Below are 20,900 nucleotides of genomic sequence, written 5' to 3'. Positions count from 1 at the left end.
TCAATGACTGCGTCCATGAGTAGGGTGGCAGATGGGGACACTGAGGCAGCAGTGTGCCGCCTGAACATAAAAACGACAGGCAGCATGTGAGACCTTGCCGATGAAAGATTTGGGTCAACCTGGGAGCCTATGACTTGTGGATGGACCTGCCTACAGTGCAAGCAGCACCATGTGGCCGGCAAGGGCGTACAGAAACCCTGCGTTGAATGTAGAACTCCTGCAGTGCGAAGTGATGACACCCAGGGTGTGGCTCCCCTTCAGCTGTACCATTTCGCCATCCGGAAGGATCAGGGTTGTCCGACTGATGGTAGACTAGCAGCTCCCACTAGCTGATGACGATGTTTGGTACGATCTCAACTGCTTGGGCACATATTCAGCTGATGACTGTCATAGTTTTGGCGGAGATCGGGAGTAACAGTAGAACCGCTGTTAATGGCTGAGCAGGAAGGTTATACTCGCTTCCAGTGTGTTTTATGACAGGCACCTGCTTCTCTTTTCGTAGGTAGCTTCAGCAGTGCGGCGTGGCGCCATGGCATGTGATAACCCAACCCACCAATGCTATAGCCCACTGCATAGCAGAATGGAACACTAGCATAATTTGGGCACTCAGCTGCAGGAATTCGTACCTGGTGGGCCTGCATGTACCTCAGCTGGTTTCAGAGTCTTGCCTGAGGCTGACAACGCAACACTCCCTCTCCTCTTCGCAAAATTTGTCCCCATAAATTTCAGGCTGCTGCTTAATCTTTGAATTACTAAACCTAAAGGCACTTCTTCGTCTACATTCTGCTATGCACCCACAGTGCTTTCCCCCTCTTGTCCTATTTACATTTTTACGTTATCTATTCTTCCTCCCTGCACACCTCATTACATGGTGTACAGTGACTGGTATATCCACAATGTTCCATTCCTCTGTTCCAACCTTGTTTCGACCCATTGGGTTGGCAAGTAATGGACTGAGAATTCCACACGTATCTGCTTCGTTATTGTTGTATACGGTGGAATATCTGTTCGGTGCTGAATATCTGTTCTCTGCAGCTACAACTTGTCAACAGAAGTAACCGTTGTGGTGTCGAGGGTGTTATTCAGATAGGTTGGAATTTTTGCTGGCATTATTTCGGAAGGATGATCAGTTAGATAAGGTACTGGATACATTACTTTCAGAGCAGTAATTCCATTATTATTGATGGGAGCCGAGAAGTCGGTTCCGAAATGTCACGTTGAGTTCCGTTTGCAAGTACCCCACTGTTCCAAGATTCCAAATGCTGTTCTCCTCTTAAACGTCGTTGCTTATGGTAGTATCTGTGACTGGCTCAAAGACTGAGCCACCCAGTGAAGTCGTACTTTCGAAAAATATGGATGGGCTGTAGGGATGTCCTGTGGGTTCCTCTCTCATTTGTTTCACTTCATCCCTGAGGAATCGTGCTATCTCACATGCCCCCATGACAGTTTCAACTACCATGGAGTAGCGTACCATAACTTCGTTACAAAGCGCTGATTTTCTTCTACCCCGTTGTGAATAGAATATTGCGGAAATTGCTGCACTCCAAAACCAATCAGCTATCACAATCGCCCTAATGCTACCATTCATGCAGATTGTGAGTTATTTTGTGCTTTATTTAAATCCATCATATGCATAATTACCTTGAACTTCATGGAATAACACATACACAACACTTTTCATCCACAATAGATTCCTCGTATTGACCACGTCTTCACTAAGTACATTTGTGTCACCGTACACGCAAAAACCAGTGCTGCAATTCTCCAAGAGTTAGCTACAATGGCAGTATGGAACAGCTATAACACTATGGAACAATCTGTCAGCTTACTCTTACGAACTCAGTAACTGATATGTCTTCCACGGATTGTGCTGCCAGAATGCTTATCCTACTTATGTCCATTCAGTCTTCTTTCACACTTTTAAATTATATCTCTTCTCTTTCTTTTATGTTCTCTTAACTCTCAATGTGGACGCCTATTGCAAAGTACATGTAATCTGTGCAGGAACGGCGTGCTCACAGTTTTGGGCCACTTTTCGTTTCTTACCCCCTCCCTCTCCACCCCCTCCTTGTAAGGACCGATGATGGTAATGATGGTAAAGAGTTTGAGCGCTCTGGATACGTCGAATACGCCAAATGTCGACTAGTGTCGCTACAGCAGAAAGCTGTGGTTTCATATTAACAGGGGAGTTCATAGCAACCTTTCAGTACAGATCGCAATAACGAGCGTAAAACTTTTGAATCCATCCGTTTGGGGTGTGAGAGAGCATCAGCATTACCCACTGCCCTACATGGTATTTATGTAAACTGAAAATTTGTCTCAATGAATCCTGTGGTTCCAAAGACATAGTTTTCCCTTTTTGAACTTCGTGCCATACCATGCTTAAAGTCTTCGCTTGGTTCTGCACTGATTCTCTGTGCCCTCACTCTGAGTTCTGTTACTGCTAAAGGTGATAGTATCTTCTGATAACGCTTACCCCATAGTGTTATAGCCCAGTACTCTCGTGAATCTCCGAATTGGAAACTGCATCAGTATTAGGTAGAAGCACATCCCAGGCAATATTATTATGACTTTTCGTATAGTGACTCAAAAGCTTCCCTATGGTCCGGTGTACCCATTCCGTTCTTTCATTTGCTTATGTGTGCAAGGTTCTTGTTCTTCATTTACGAATCCGTAACGAACGGCGTAGTTGTTTCATCAGTTTTGATATGAGTTTAGTGCCTTGGCCCGTAAACAGCGTCCCTGAAGTACTGAACATTAATAAACAATTACAGTGGTCGAAATACATGCTGCATGTTCCTTTATGTCTATGTCTGTACTGGACATAATACGAAACTAATGTGATTTTTTTTCCCTCAGGTACGCCGATGAGAAAACAAAAACAAAGAAGATAAACTAGTTTATACTTAATAAACACCAACAATAAAGGCGAAACAAAACCTTACAAAATATTCCACTCCAAACATTAAAGTTTCTCTCAATTGTCATCTTACACAACACGTTGTTTCTGAACTACTTGTCCCTCCTCGAAATTGGAGACACTTCTCCATGTTGTTACGCGTACTCCTTACCCAACTGTACAGATAAACCTGTGGGATACTGTCCCATTCCTCCAACACGACCTCTGTGATGAACTCTACGATCTCTGGTGGGATAGGAAGATTGTATTCCGCTCGTTTTAGCGTGGCACATGCATCCTCAATTCAGCTGAGATCTGCAGAATATGGAGGCAATTACATCCGACTGATTCTGTGCTCTGCTAGGAAGTCGTTAACAAGATTGTCGTCCATCAGCGTGAATCGCGCTCATTTAAGTTCACCAATTGGAGCCATAATGCGTGCATCGATGTCGCCACGATACTTCATACCAGTTATTCAAATGGTTCAAATGGCTCTGAGCACTATGGGACTTAACATCTGTGGTCATCAGTCCCCTAGAACTTAGAACTACTTAGAACTTAGAACATTACAGCTGACAAAAATATTTAACGTCGAATCTGAGTATGTCAGTGAAGTTATTTGGCCGCGTGTATCAGATCTAGGTTAATTGTTAGATTTTTTACCGGCCACTCGATTCCGCCATGATAGTTTTAAACATGGCTCTGAGCACTATGGGACTTAACTTCTGAGGTCATCAGTCCTCTAGAACTTAGAACTACTTAAACCTAACTAACGTAATCACACACATCCATGCCCGAGGCAGGATTCGAACCTGCGACCGTAGCGGTCACGCTGTTCCAAACTGCAGCGCCTAGATCCGCACGGCCACACCGGCCGGCCACCAGTTATTCTCCAGTGTATTGGCACAAGAGGGCTCCACCCCTAAACATGACTGAAATGTCTTGATAAGGGTTCCAGTGTATGATACAGTCAGGGTGTGAATGTTGGCCTCGTTGACTCTGTACAAAAATACCAGCGTCGTGAGTGTGGAACTTGTACTGGTTTTAACACAAAAGAGCGTTGTGTTCCACTGCTGCCTAGTCCATAAAGAGTGGTTTGGTGACCTTGCGACACCGAACCCGACTGAAAGAAGGTGCCTTTACAGGTCTCCTGGCACGTAATTCCTGTTCACGGGGCGTATTCCCTATCGTCTGTGATGACTCCTGCACTCCTGAAGCTGTCTGGAATGTTACTACAGACGAGTACCATTCTGTTGAGGGTTTCTGCTTGCTCTTATACGTAGTTATTATGGTTTGTCAACTTAAAATTTACAGCCTTTACATCATTCATCAGGCGTAAAAGAGATCTTGAATTTGAAGGTGAACAGGACAAGTCTCCTATCTACCAAATGTCATTTTGTTTCACTTACTCGCCATCTTAGCACCACATGATCTTTGGGAGTTATACTGAGTGACACACACTTTTCACATTCCTTTCTCCTTTAGAATATCAGTCATTCTGCGTAAAATTGAAATTAGTCATGAGCACAATGCCAAATTCTTAAACCTGATACTTAGTTGGCTTTATGTTGGCTTCGTTTTCTACTTCGTGTATACAATACAAGTGGAGAGGTTGAATCATGAGCTGATTTACCAAAGTCTTTATTAGCAAGTTCAATCATATGGTAGGTACGATAGGCAATTACATCTGTATCATTAAAACTTTCAAGTCCAGGTACACTAGACACTCCGCTACCTCCTCTCACTCTGGCAACAGTAAACCATCCATTTCCATGTGAGAATGTGTCGTTAATATATAAGCTAAAATTAAGAGAACATCCAAGAAATACAGAAGGTCCATTGATGAGGGCGTGGGCTGCAACACTCTTCACTGGAATACGGTTTTTCTTGTGTCCTGATGTTGTAGTAAGTTCAATGTTTTCTATATCTTCATAAACTGTTGAGCGTCGTCGATATCTCCTGTAAAGCATGTCGGCGGCGTTCAACGCAGTTGACTGTGCAGCAGAAAGGCACATGTTTTGTCAATTCGAGGAAATTACCAACAAAATTCGATTTCGATTTTGAAGGTGGCTCCTGATCAGAGGTAACAAAGTCATGTGAAAGCGAGATGTTCATACACAAATGGCGGTGGTATCTCGTACACAAGTTATAAAAGGGCAGTGCATTGGCGGAACTGTCATTTTTACTCAGGTGATTCATGTGAAAATATTTCCGACGTGATTATGGAAGTAACAGACTTTGAACGTGGAACGGTAGTTGGAGCTAGACGTATGCGACATTCCATTTCGGAAATCGTTAGGTAATACAGTATTCCTAGATCCACAGTGTCAAGAATGTGTAGAGAATATCAAATTTCAGGCATTACCTCTCACCATGAATAATGCAGTGGGTGGCGGCCTTAACTTAACGACCAATGAGAGCGGCGTTTGCATAAATTTGTCAGTGCTAACAGACAAGCAATACTACGTGAAATAACCATGGGATGTAAGACGAAAGTATCCGTTAGGAGAGTGCGGCGAAATATATCGTTAATGAGCTATGGCAACACATGACCGACACGAGTGCCTTTGTTAACAGTGTAATGTCCCCTTAGAAAAATTAATGAATTACTGTGCTGACAAATCTCTTACATTATCTGACTTTCAAACAGCTGACCAAAACTGGACATACTCAGACATTTCGCTCATTACCTATTCTGATCAACACTAAACTGACACAGTATATTTTTAAGCGCAACGCAATCTGACTTTCAAAAATCCCTATAAAAGAATGGCCCTGACTAACATTAACCTATACGTTTCACAAATCACTTACCTCACAAAAATCTTGGTTACTCAAACTACTGCAATACAGCTAGCGCCACTACTGCCAGCTAAATAAAAGATTCAAACTATGGAAGGCACTAACTACTGATAGGCATAGTTAGCGAATGAAAGATTTTGATAGAGAACAAACAATGTATTTACCTTAACAGTTTTGAACATATACATAGCAGTTCATGACATCCAGTCTTACAAATTTCAAAACTCAGCCATTTCTCTCCCCACATCCACCACTGCTGGTGGCTCACCTCCAACTGCACAACACTACGCGCTGTTAACATCCAGGTGCCCAACACTACAATAGCCAACAACAATGCAAACCAGCCACAGACTGCACACAGCACAGCCAGTGATTTTCATACAGAGCGCTACGTAACGTTGCCAATAATTGCACACGCAGCAAATGTTGTTTGTGTTCTGCTGTGTGTATACTGAACATGTACATTTTTCCCTACCTGTGTGAGGGTGGTGAACTGCACTGCTTCCATCTTCACTGTCATTTCTCAGTTTACTTTGGAGCCTAGCATTACGTTTTTCACACGCCATAATTGTCACAATATTTCACACGATAACACAGAAAAGCACAATTTGAAGAGCATAAATAAGTGAACACATTAACGTAGCACTGAAAATAATATCTCGTTAATTGCAAGTGCAGCTGCGAAATACTTGCTGCAAATCTACATGCATGCCACAACTGTTTTACTGTACAACAATGAAAAACTACAACTACAAAGGAAATTCTCCCTATAATTACGCACTAGCTATAAACAAAATCTACTCTAATTACACAAACTACAAGAAAAAATCAGAAGATTCCAGGTTCGAATCCTGGCAGGGTCGCCATATGTAACGTCCCCTTAGAAAAATTAATGAATTACTGTGCTGACAAATCTCTTACATTATCTGACTTTCAAACAGCTGACCAAAACTGGACGTACTCAGACATTTCGCTCATTACCTATTCTGATCAACACTAAACTGACACACTATATTTTTAAGCGCAACGCAATCTGACTTTCAAAAACCCCTACAGAAGAATGGCCCTGACTAACATTAACCTATACGTTTCACAAATTACTTACCTCACAAAAATCTTGGTTACTCGAACTACTGCAATACAGCTAGCGCCACTACTGCCAGCTAAATAAAAGATTCAAACTATGGAAGGCACTAACTACTGACAGGCATAGTTAGCGAATGAAAGATTTTGATAGAGAACAAACAATGTATTTTCCTTAACAGTGTCGAATATATACATAGCAGTTCATGACATCCAGTCTTACAAATTTCAAAACTCAGCCATTTCTCTCCCCACATCCACCACTGCTGGCGGCTCACCTCCAACTGCACAACACTACGCGCTGTTAACATCCAGGTGCCCAACACTACAATAGCCAACAACAATGCAAACCAGCCACAGACTGCACACATCACAGCCAGTGATTTTCATACAGAGCTCTACGTTTCGTTGCCAATAAGAAAAGATAAACAGCCTACTTACAACACTACGACATCGCCCACGGCGCCTCTCCTGGGCTTGTGACCACATCCGTAGGACCCAAGACGACAGGATAACGGTGTCCTGGTCGGGTTATATGATTGTATGAATGCATGGTCTGTACTCTTTCAGATCCGCTGCTGTGATAGATTATATTTATACTGAAGGTTCATGGGTGGAGAAAGGAAAGGAGAGGTAAGGGATTTTTGATGTCAGCTGCATCGGGGGACAACAACGCACCGTATCGCCAGGTCAGAATTGCCTTAGACTGGTTTCAAGAACGTTCTTGGCAATTTGAGCGGATGATTGCCGTCCAGACAACCCAACAGAATCCTATCTACATGGGACCTACTCGAGAGGTCATTTTGTGCACATAACCTTCCAGCGGCAACAGTTTCGCAATTACGGACTGCTACGGCGGCCCCACAGCTCAGTAATTCCGCAGGGGACTTATAACGACTTGTTGAGTCCATGCTACGTCGAGCTGCTGCACTCTGTCGGCCAAAAGGAGGTCTTACACGATATTAGGAGGTATCCCATGGCTTTTGTCGCCTCATTGTAGTGAGATATAACAAACTGTTACCTTCTTTATTTTTCATAGTAAACAAGCAAACTGATTCGCAATGATAAACCGACTTTGACACAAATGTAACTCCGTGCAACTGCACAGACACGTCTCTGTGTCCGAGCGGTTTTGGCGCTTCAGCCCGAAACCGAGCTGCGGCTACGGTCGCAGGATCGAATCCTGCCTCGGGCATGGATGTCTGTGATGTCATTAGGTTAGTTACGCTTAAGTAGTTCTACGCCTAGGGGACTGATGACCTCAGATGTTAAGTCCCATAGTGCTTAGACCCATTTGAACCATTCTAATAAACCGACTCCACTTATACCTCCCCGACATGCGCGAGTGAAAAGAACAGAGGTAGTGCCATTGTAAGCAAAGAGTCTAGTATGTGGTGATGAAAGTATTGAAATCTACTTCATGCAAGATTTTAGTTCAATATTACAAAATTAATTGAAAAATATATCTGTAAAAAGCTTTATAAAATCTATTGACACAAAGTTACAATTTATGAAGCGATGGAGACCCACCTTGATCGAAGAGTTACTGATAATCAACTCATTGGAATACATCACAGCCGTTATTCGTAAAGAGTGCCTAAAAATAAAATTGATTTTGTGGTGACAGCTTTATATTCTTTGTGTCCACGCAGCCGTCGCAGTTGTTTTCGGATAGGCAGTGCGTAGTTTTCTAGCATTTTCCTCGATGTACATTGAAAAGCGAAAGAAATTGGTACGTGCCTAATATGTTGTAGGGCCCACTCGACCGCACAGAAGCGCCGCAATACGACGTGGCATGGATTCGACTAATGTTTGAAGTAGAGCAGGAGGGAATTAACACCATGGATCCTACAGGGATGTCTATAAATCCGTAGGAGTACGAGGGGGAGGAGACCTCTTCTGAACAGTACGTTGCAAAGCATCCCGAATATTCTCAATAATGTTCATATCTGCGGAGTTTAGTGGCAAGCGGAAGTGTTTAAACTTAGGAGAGTGCTGTTGCTAGGGCCACTCTGTAGCATGTCTGGACGTGTGGGGTGTAGCATTGTACTTCTGGAATTTCCCAAGTACGTCGGAATGCAGAATGGACATGAACGGTTGCAGGTGATCAGACAGGATGCTTACGTACGTGTCACCTGTATAGACATATTAGGGCTTCCATATCACTTCAACTGCATACGCCATTGCAGAGCCTCCATCAGCTTGAAAAGTCCCCTGCTGACATGCAGGCTCTATGCATTCGTGAGGTTGCCTCCCTACCCGAACACCTCCATCCGGTCCATACAGTTTGAAACGAGACTCGTCCGGCCACAAAGCACGTTTCCAGTCATCAACAGTCCAATGTCGGAGTTGCGGGCACAGGAGAGCCGTAAGAAAATCTTTGTGTAGTGCAGCCATCAAGGGTACACAAGTGGGTCTTCATCTCCGAAAGCCCATATCTATGATGTTCCGTTGAATTGTTCGCACGTAGACTCTTGTTGATTGCCCAGCATTGAAAGCTGCAGAAATTTGCGGAAGGGTTGCACTTCTGTCACGTTGAACGATTCTCTTCATTGGCCATTGGTCCCGTTCTTGCAGGATCTTGTACCGGCCGCAGCGAGATCGGAGATTTTAATGTTTTACCGGATTCCTGATGTTCACGGTACACTCGTGAAATGGTCGTACGGGGAAATGGCAGCTTTATCGCTACCTCGGAAGTGGTGAGTCCCTTCGCTCGTGCGCCGACTGTAACACTACTCCAAACTCACTTAAATCTTGATAGCCTCCCATTGTAGCAGCAGTAACCGATCTAACAATTGCGCCGGGCACTCGTTGTCTTATATAGGTATTGACGACGGCAGCGCCGTATTCTGCCTGTTTATATGTCTCTGTTTTTGAATACACATAAATGTACCAGTTTTTTTTACTCTTTAGCTGTGGGCTATAATTAGTAAATAGTGAAGTGGCCTTGTTCATTAAGGAAATTACTACGAGATATTCCTTAAATGTTTCTGACTTAGGTTCGTGGTTGAATATTAGAACTTGATGGCTGTGGTGTAAGCCATTTCGTCGTGCAACTTACAGTACCAATAGTCTGGTATGACTCAGAAATGACCGTTAACGGTATGAACACAGAAGAGTGACCACAGCCTACTTTTCCGTCTCATGATTGAAAACTTGGCGTACCTGCTGAACAACACAGAGAACTTAAGTTTCGTTTCACCTCCATTAAAGATGTGGCGATTTCCTCTGGCAAGACAGTTTCGCCCCGCGGAGTAGCCTCACGGCCTCAGGCGTCTTGTCACCGTCTGCGCGGCTCCCACCGTCGGGGGTTCGAGTCCTCCCTCGGGCATGGGTGTGTGTGTTGTCCTTAGCGTAAGTTACATTAAGTTAGATTAAGTTGTGTGTGAGCTTAGCGACCGATGCTCTAAGCAGTGTGGTCCCATAAGATCTTACCAATAATTAAAAAAAAAAAAACGAACAAAAAGCAATGAAAAAACAAGGCAGTTTCGGGGATGAGGTTCCTGGGAAAAAAGGAAATGTGAACGTAATTATAGTGGGTTAAGACATTTTTCAGCAATTTATGTTTGGTTCAGAATTTCCAAAATACACTATATCTTTATATTCAGTTCTTAGCCGAAGTATAAACCTTAATATATACACTACTGGTCATTAAAATTGCTACACCACAAAGATGACGTGATGCAGACGCGAAATTTAACCGACTATGATATGCAAATAATTAGTTTTTCAGAGCATTCACACAAGGTTGGCGCCAGTGGCGACACATACAACATGTTGACATGAGGAAAGTTTCCAACCGATTTCTCACACTCACACAGCAGTTGACAGGCGTTGCCTGGTGAAACGTTGTTGTGATGCCTCGTGTGAGGAGGAGAAGTGCGCACCATCACGTTTCCGACTCTGACAAAGGTCGGATTGTAGCCTATCGCGATTGCGGGTTATCGTATCGCAGCATTGCTGTTCGCGTTGGTCGATATCCAATGACTGTTATCAGAATACGGAATCGGTGGGTTCAGGAGGGTAATACGGAACGCCGTGCTGGATTCCAACGGCCTCGTACACTAAGAGTCGAGATGACAGGCATCTTATCTGCATGGCTGTAACGGATCGTCCAGCCACGTTTCGATCCCTGAGTCAACAGATGGGCACGTTTGCAAGACAACAACCATCTGCACCAACAATTCGACGACGTTTGCAGCAGCATGGACTATCAGCTCGGAGACCATGGCTACGGTTACACTTGACGCTGCATCACAGACAGGAGCGCCTGCGATGTTGTACTCAACGACGAACCTGGGTGCACGAATGGCAAAAGTCATTTTTTCGGATGAATCCAGGTTCTGTTTACAGCTTTATGATGGTCGCATCCGTGTTTGGCTACATAGTGGTGAATGCACATTGGAAGGTGTATTCGTCATCGCCATATTGTCATATCACATGGAGCGATGGTATGGGGTACCACTGATTACACGTCTTGGTCACCTCTTGTTCCTATTGACGGCACTTTGAACAGTGACGTTACATTTCAGATGTATTACGACCCGTGGCTCTACCCTCCATTCGATCCCTGCGAAACCCTACATTTCTGCAGGATAATGCAGGTCCTGTACAGAGATTTCTTGATACAGAAAATTCCCCAGAACTCTCACCAATTGAAAACGTCTGGTCAATGGTGGCTGAGCAACTGGCTCCTCGCAATACGCCAGTCACTACTCTTGATGAACTATGGTATCGTGTTGAAGCTGCAGGGGCAGCTGTACCTCTACACGCCAACCAAGCTGTGTTTGACTCAATGCCCAGGCGTATCAAGGCCGTTATAATGGCCAGAGGTGGTTGTATGGGTACTGATTTCTCAGGATCTGTGCACCCAAATTGCGTGAAAATGAAATCACATGTCAGTTCTAGTATAATATATTTGTCCAATGAATACCCGTTTATCATCTGTATTTCTTCTTGGTGTAGCAATTTTAATAGCCAGTAGTGTACATAACACGTAAAACAGAAGAATAAAATTGCGTAACGCTAATGACACACTAAACAAGCTGATTACTGAGTCTGCCGAGTTACTGTTTCGTTCTGTTGTGAATAAACAAGGCGAGCGCTGTTTGGTGTTCGGAGCTGCTGATGTTGATAACTTCTGAAGGAGTCACTAGCGCTGTACAGTGCCTCGGAACTGATGGTGACGGAGATCGTTTTTCTCACCGCCGCAGTGGCCAGCGAGCCGCTCAAACTTCTGTAAGCGGCTGGCGGTTCTCGGGCCATTCTTCTCTAGCATATCGACCCCGGACGGAGACTTGCTGGCAAGTTGGCCGACGTGGCACCGCTTTCGGAACTTGACTCTCTGCAGCCCGTCCACTGAACAGAACAGGCGTACCCGGCTGGGTAAATAGCGCCGGATAATACACAAAGCGCAGTTTCCAATCTGTCAGCCAGCCGCCCGAATTACATCTCTAAAACAAACAGCGTCCGATCCCGTAGTTTATCTTGTATGCCCCAGGTTCCGTTTTATACGACTGTGAAACGAAAAAACCTGAATCAGTCGGGCGAAGTTACTTCATAAACCGCTCTCTGTATTGACTGTGAGACTACAGTTTTGTCGAGAACGCAGCAAAATATATATTAGAAGAAAACACAGTCAGTAACTGTAAAATATTATCCCTACACTAGACGGTAAAACCACAGTTCGGTCGTGAACAGACAAAAATCGTTATTACATGAAAACGCAGTCTGTTACTATAAAATGTTCTCGATACACTTTCAGTTGATTGGCCTCTCCATGGAGTGCTGTGTGCACAATTACCATATATGTTAACTTAAAAGGAAGGTTCTTGCTCTCAATAAACCTGTTGTGGCTTACCAATACAAGTACAAGAATAGCGTACCAATAGGGACAAGAAAGGGGCATGAAGGGCGCCAAAATCAGAAACAACAATCATCCATTAATTGCACCATTACACACGCACGTCATGATATATGAGACATTATAGTTCCCATACTCAAATCTATTATGACAAACAATATGTAGCCGGCCGCGGTGGTCTCGCGGTTCTAGGCGCGCAGTCCGGAACCGTGCGACTGCTACGGTCGCAGGTTCGAATCCTGCCTCGGGCATGGATGTGTGTGATGTCCTTAGGTTAGTTAGGTTTAAGTAGTTCTAAGTTCTAGGGGACTAATGACCACAGCAGTTGAGTCCCATAGTTCTCAGAGCCAGCCAAACAATATGTATCACGAAGGGCACACACAATGGAGTTTAAGAAATTACAATGGTACATCAACTCCGCTATGACAAACAGTGTGCATAATGAAGGCCGCACAATTTTACCAACGTAAGAAATTAAAATAATACTAGCATAAAATTAACTAAAATGCGTTGAAGGAAATGTTTATGAGAAGAACACGACGGGGCCGCAAGGGAGGAGGCAACACAATACTTAACTCAGGTGCACCAAAACAAACAACGGGCACCAGGCCGCGCCAACAACGGACACGTAAGGCACGCAACTACTCTCTCCGTTGAGGTTCCGCGCGTTCCACGCAAGTAATAGCTACCTGAAACATTTTAATACTTGGAACAGTACACCAGTGATTAAAAAAACAATAACATGACATAAAAATGCAGTAATTTAAGAAAATAACATCTTATGACTACGAGCTTAAGGTCTTTAGATAATTAACACATGACGAAACAGATAAAGGGGCATGTGCGACTATTAAATCTTCCGTAATTACACCCCTAAATTTCTCAGTACCCAAGTTGCAACTAACGCAACAAGAATTAAATCATTTAAGTGATAATGTTACTTTAATAACAAAGTCATTTTATACACCAGAGGACCAAGAATGACCCGATCAGTACTCCCCAAGAAACGGTTCACACAAGTAGTACTCCACGGCTCCGAGTACACAGCCCCATACAAAATGCAACACAACCACAGCTACCCGGCGTGCTACCAGAACCACCAGGCAGTAAACCAAAATCGTACTAAGCCAAAACAAGGACCGACTTTTAAAATGACGAGACGTAGCCCGGGCCGGACAACAGACCAAATGCCGGGAAATCCATAAGAAACCTCAGCCAACTTAATACCGAAACAACAATTTATGAACAATATGCAAAATGCAAGACCTCTCAGCCCAAAGGCTTCCGTTTAGTCGTGAAGGTGGCTCCGACCCGCCTGCTGAGGTGCCAAGCGTCGTACGGAATTCCGAATCAAGCTTAACCTTCGTTAACGGAAAGCGGAAGCACCACAAGACAAAATAAACTCCAATCCAACTGCACAAGGCAAGCTCTAAGGAGTGCCACTTGAAGATCAAACATAAGGCACCCAGAGTAACGTGCCGCTGAACGATGCACTTCCATCACCAGTGTCTAGTAGAGTACGGAGAACAGCGTACCCCATCGATATACATCCACGGGACGGGTGGGGCAGCGACGGAGACACAGGAGGACGAGATGACATCCCGCTGCACATAGAAGGTATTTCAAACCCAGGCTCGACAAACTACAACAGGCGAGATTTTGCTCCTCTTGCGAATCAAGTTAAACGGCACACCACGCCGCTGTCCACACTATTAACCGTAAAATCACGATCCGGTCTTCCCATCGGCCCCACTCGGCGTCCAGATGCAAACAACGCCAGCCGAGCCGAACTGTCTCCACGCCAAGGCAGCCACCTCTTTCCTCCTCCCACGCCTCCAGCTAAGCTCCGGCCAGTGATCACACACGGAAACAACCGCCTAAAGCAAAAGTGCCGTCTGAGTGAAAACTCAGCACTAAGATCGATACGGACTTGGAAATATGCGAGCACCGTAACAAAACCATCAATATTACGGCCAACGCTTACCTTTTTAATTTGACACCTTCAGTTTTTAATTATAATAAAAATTCCACTTTCCGACCATACACTCCATCACTTTAATTAAGAACAAGCGACTGTCGTTAAAATACTGCATATCGCGTCGATGACTGCGATGCTGAGCCCGCTGGAATGTCAGCAATTGTGCGAGCTCTTTTTGTTCTTTTTCCTGTCTCTCAGTGCAGAGAGTCTTATTCACGTAACCTGACTGCAGGGACTCTTTCTTAAGAAACCATGCACGTCCGAATCTGTAGTAACAACCTGAACCATGACAGCGGCTACTAATCATAGGACGCACTAGAACGGTCTAGCGATGTGGAGTTTCGCACTGTTTCCCTCACTGTCAATAAAGCAATACACTGTGGTGCAGGTTTCGTTTTCCGTATCTTTCGCTTCCGAACTGATAAATGTATCTCCTTATATTTAGGTTTTAATCTAATTTGTAAGGCTTGTCTTTTATTCTCTGCATGAGTTCATCGCCATAGTTCAGTGTACTGCTGGTTGTTTATGCTACAACGAAATCCGGTTTGTGGTGCCATTGGGCGAAGAACTGTTGGAGCAATTCCGACACTTTTTTTTTTTTGCTACCTCGCCATTGAGTCCCATAAATACCTCAAAAAAATGATATATTGACATATAACCAGAAGGGATACAGAGAATTTCGTTCTTTATTCATTCGAAGTAATGAGTGCCATGAACAGGGGATCTCAAGTTGATTCCATGTTTCCAGAGGTATAAAATTTCTTTGACACCGTTCCTAACAAGAGGCTTCTAAGCAAATAGCGTGCCCACGAATTATGCCTCAGCTGTGCGACTAGATTCATTACTTCCTGCCATTAATGTCACAATGCATAGTAAGTGACGGAATGTAACCCAGTGAAACTAATTATCTGCGGTTCCGTACGGAATTACCACAGGCCCGCTGCTTTTCTTGATCTGTATACACAATATAATGTACAATCTGAACAGTCCTCTGAAATGGTTAGCTAATAATTTTAGCGCCTTCTAAAGTCATTAGAAAAGAAAAAAGAATCGCAAAATGACTAATACATCATACCTGCATTTTGCTACAAGTGTTAATGACCCTAAACAATAAAAAGTGTGAGTACGTCGACATAAGTACTGAACGCATACTGTAAAATTTCGGTTAGACGATAAATCACATAAAATCATGTTGTTGATTCAACTAAGTAGATAACTGCAATTGTTTCAACTAAGTAGATAACTGCAGTTACCAACAACTTAAATTTGAAACAACCACAGAAAATATTATGGCAAATATCAACTAAAGACTGCATTATATTGGTAGAAGACTTTGAAGATGTAAGAAATCTACTAAGCAGACAACATACACAAACGCTTGTCTATCCTCTTCTGCAGTACTGCTCTCTGAGAAGTAGGATTCACGGATGGCCTAGAAAATTTTCAAAGCAGGGTAGCGCAATTAGCATTATCGCGAAACAGCGGAAAGCGTAACGGATGTAACTAGCGAATTAAGATGGCAATCATTAAAAAAAAAAAGATTTTCTTTGCAGCGAGTTCTTTTCACGAAGTTTCAATCACCAACGTCTTCCTCCGAATGCCAAAATAGGCGACTCTCACTGCATCAGAGAGAAATGGCTATGGTAATAAGCTAATAAAAATCAGAGCTCGCACGAAAATACTTTTCGCACGTGTTTTCCAAGAGAGAGAGGGCAAGGAACGGCAGAAAGTGGTCCGATGAACCCTCCGTGAAACATCTGAGAATGAACTGCAGATTAATGTTCGATGTACGTTACCTTCATTCTGACTACATAATTGTTGTGTATAATAATCCGCTATGTAATACGCTGGTGTCCAAAATTAAAGCAACAAACGGAAATTTTGCAAGGTTGCGTTTATTTTACCACAAACCAGTATAAACAGGTGATAGTAAAGTGGAACCAATATAAAGAATAAAGTATGTACTCAGCGGCAACATGCATAAAGGTAGACAAAAATGTTCTAGCTTTTTTTCCAAGTTAACGGATTTGCACAGACAATCCGACTACTGGTTAATGTGATTAGTATGGGGTGTGACCACCTCTAGCAGCAACACAGAGTGACAACGACGGGACATGCAGTAAATGATGTAATCAATCTCATGCTGAGGCAATAACGCCCGTCCTTCCTGCAGAGTTGCTGTCAAGTCTTGGGGAGTGGTAAGTGGTTGCTAACATGATGCTTACTCGTCTCCGCAGTGCATCCCAGGCATGCTCTATGGGATTCAGATCGGATGAGCTAGACCATGCCATACGTGCAATATCTTTCGTTTCAAAGATAACGTCAACCATCTGTGCTCTATGAGGTCGAGCATTATTGTTTATCAGTACGAAGTCTGGGCCCACAGCACCTCGCAATACCGCATATGAAGTCTCAAGATCTCGTCACCTGACAGCAGTTAAACCTTGCCGATTCACCCGTACAATTTCATGAAGAGCTGTTCGAGTGGTCAACATAATCCCTGTCCACACCATTAGGGATGCTTCTCGATATAGGTCTGTTTCCACAAAGTGTTGGTCCCGAAATTGTGTACCAAGTTCCCTTCGAATGCGAATCCGTAGAGAATCACTCTCCAGACCAATTGGTGACACACCTGTGAAAAGAACGTTGACCCATTGCTCAATCGTCCAAGTGGCATGTTGACCAGTCAAATCTAGACGTTCCCTTCTTTGAAGACACGTCAGAGGTAAACAGACCGCAGGTCACCAACAATAAAGGCCACTCTGACGAAGTCGTCTGTACACCGCTTATCTCTATATAAAACATCCAGTGGATGCTGCGAGGTCAGATGCCACTTGTTGATCAGTACCAAGCTGGTACCGTAGTACCCTTACAACCAAATATCGGTCCTCGCTTTCTGATGTCACTCATAGTCGGTCGAGCCCCGGTCTTTGGGAAGCAGTTTCGCTCCCTTAAACTGTCGCCACATCCGATAAACAATGGAACGAGTTACATTAAGCCACCGGGCGACATCAGTTTACAACTGTCCTGCTTCCGTTCTTCCTCTGCCTCTCCACTGCAGAGCAGGATCTTCCTGTGCCATACTGCACCGCCTGTGACTGTGAACTCAGATAGCGATTGTGGATGTGGGACTACCCGACAAATACTACCCCGTTTGATGGGTTCCCTGATGGCATCGATGGCATGGTTGTCCGTTGACCGGAAGACCATCTTCCTGACAGAACACGATCGTACGGACATCTGTTGATGATTGGTATGATTATATCGTGACTTGGACACAGAACAGGTTTGTTGTTTTAATTTTGGACACCAGTGTAAATAATAATGCGAGGTGCAAAACAAGCTCATAAACATAATGGTTCATATAGAGTTACCTTAACGACAGGTCGATCCAAATAAACTTGAATTACTTCAACGGATGATAATTTCCCTCCGAAAGCTCGAAGAAACTGGAAAGTTGTTTTAATGGTCTCAGTAGCTCTGCGAGAAACACAAGTACTGCTCGTTGTTGGAAAGTTGATTATTGTTTCTGGGCGTGAGGTCCTTTGCGCGGTATAATGCCACGTTTTCTCTGCTCGTATGAACGTTCGTAGCCTCTACGGTCGCAATTTTTTAAACTGTGCGTGTGTTGTTCGGAATGCGTGACAATAACGAGCAATTTAGTGATCCGTTCGCAGTCTTTAGTTGGCAGAAAGGTGCAGTACACACTTCGACAGCTGGCTTTTATAGTGAAAACATATTTTAAGACAAACCCTTTGGTTGCAACACACCAGGCATTCCGGAGAGAATTCAGTGTGCCCTATGTTCCAACAAAGGCAACAATTTATCTACGAGGTGCATTCAAGTTCAAAGGCCTCCGATTTTTTTTCTCCAGACTGGAAAGACATAGAAACATGCGCATTGTTTTAAAATGAGGCCGCGTTCATTGTCAATATGTCCCAGAGATGGCAGCAGCGTACGGCAGATGGAATTTTACCGCCAGCGGCGAGAATGAGAACTGTTTTAAATACTTAAAATGGCGACGTTTTCATTACTTGAACAGCATGCAATCATTCGTTTTCTGAATTTGCGTGGTGTGAAACCAATTGAAATTCATCGACAGTTGAAGGAGACATGTGGTGATGGAGTTACGGATGTGTCGAAAGTGCGTTCGTGGGTGCGACAGTTTGATGAAGGCAGAACATCGTGTGACAACAAACCGAAACAACATCGGGCTCGCACAAGCCGGTCTGACGACATGATCGAGAAAGTGGAGAGAATTGTTTTGGGGGATCGCCGAATGACTGTTGAACAGATCACCTCCTGAGTTAGCATTTCTGTGGGTTCTGTGCATACAATCTTGCATGACGACCTGAAAATGCGAAAAGTGTCATCCAGGTGGGTGCCACGAATGCTGACAGACGATCACACGGCTGCCTGTGTGGCATGTTGCCAACCAATGTTGACGCGCAACGACAGCATGAATGGGACTTTCCTTTCGTCGGTTGTGACAATGGATGAGACGTGGATGCCATTTTTCAATCCAGAAACAAAGCGCCACTCAGCTCAATGGAAGCACACAGATTCACCACCACCAAAAAAATTTCGGGTAACCGCCAGTGCTGAAAAAATGATGGTGTCCATGTTCTGGGACAGCGAGGGCGTAAACCTTACCGATTGCGTTCCAAAGGGCACTACGGTAACAGGTGCATCCCACGAAAATGTTTTGAAGAACAAATTCCTTCCTGCACTGCAACAAAATCGTCCGGGAAAGGCTGCGCGTGTGCTGTTTCAGCAAGACAACGCACCCGCACATCGAGCTAACGTTACGCAACAGTTTCTTCGTGATAACAACTTTGAAGTGATTCCTCATGCTCCCAACTCACCTGACCTGGCTCCTAGTGACTTTTGGCTTTTTCCAACAATGAAAGACACTCTCCGTGGCCGCACATTCACCAGCCGTGCTGCTATTGCCTCAGCGATTTTCCAGTGGTCAAAACAGACTCCTAAAGAAGCCTTCGCCGCTGCCATGGAATCATGGCGTCAGCGTTGTGAAAAATGTGTACGTCTGCAGGGCGATTACGTCGAGAAGTAACGCCAGTTTCATCGATTTCGGGTGAGTAGTTAATTACAAAAAAAATCGGAGGCCTTAGAACTTGAATGCACCTCATATTGTAAGGAACGTGAAGACAGATGGTATACTAAATAGTGACAGTGGTAAACATAGAACATCACTGAGTGCAGATGTTACAGATAATATTCGAAGGTGCTTGGAGAACTTTCCAGGGAAATCACTGCCTTGACTGAGCCAGGAGTCAGACATTTCTTAAAACACATTACAGAGAGTTGCGAGGAAATAGTGTGCACATGGCTGAAGCACTGCAAAGAAACAGGTAATTAGAAAAAAATGTTTTATTGTCGATCGTTTCAGGAGTTTCTTATTCGACGTCCAGACATTCTATCCATAACTTGGATTACCGATGGGGCAAGGTTCCATCTGTTAGGTTATATCAACATACAAATGAGTAGATACTGGACTGGTGTAAACCCCCATGTTATCCACGAAACACCACTGCATGATGAAAAGGCTGGGCGATATCATCTTATTGGTCCCATTTTCTTTTATACGATCATAGACATCGCAATTTAAATGGGCATATATTTACATACCAATAAGATGGAGCAATGCGTCACACATCTGACGCATCCATGGAGCGTGTACCCAATTTCTTTGGTAACCGCATAATCCAAAAAGACGTGTGGCTCCACCGATTGCCTGACCAAATATCCACACGGTTTTCTTCTTGTGGGACTAGCTTAAAACTCTGTGTGCAAGATTACCCATGGACTGTTGCATAGCTCCGTTAGGCCTTCACACGCGAAATAATTAATACACTTCAGGAAGTCGTGGAATATGGTGAAACGAGTACAGTTGTAAATAGATGCTGATAGAGGATACTTCCGAAATTTGTCATGAAGACCTTGTATCTATTTACGTAATCTAATTGCTGTGTTATGTCATCTACAAAAATTGCAAATGTGTCCCATTATTGGTTATAATCTATGACTAATTAAAGTAGTTTCGACTTTTATGGATAATACTGCACTAAATCTATTACTACAATATGTATCTCAATGAAACCTCGAATCAGATGTGCAAACCCAGTATCTCTGTATGCCAAAGTAACTAAGTCGAATCTGTGCTTAGATTTGCGTACTCAGTCTGGAGCACGTCCCTGTCCTTCCAGATGAGACAGCCAAGTGAACTTCCCTGCTGCTCGAAACTGTCCTTCTCT

General features: G+C 43.9%; 1 protein-coding gene across 1 annotated transcript in view; it reads left to right on the top strand.

Annotated features, from left to right (window-relative positions):
- The window catches only part of LOC126187816 (uncharacterized), a 555,698-nt gene that overhangs the window by 311,666 nt on the left and 223,132 nt on the right, over window positions 1-20,900 (top strand). The window lies entirely within an intron of this gene.

This window comes from Schistocerca cancellata, chromosome 5 (genome assembly GCF_023864275.1).
Source record: "Schistocerca cancellata isolate TAMUIC-IGC-003103 chromosome 5, iqSchCanc2.1, whole genome shotgun sequence".
Taxonomy (NCBI): Eukaryota; Metazoa; Arthropoda; class Insecta; order Orthoptera; family Acrididae; genus Schistocerca; species Schistocerca cancellata.
Note: the sequence above shows the minus strand (reverse complement) of the source record. Positions and strands in the feature narration are given on the sequence as shown.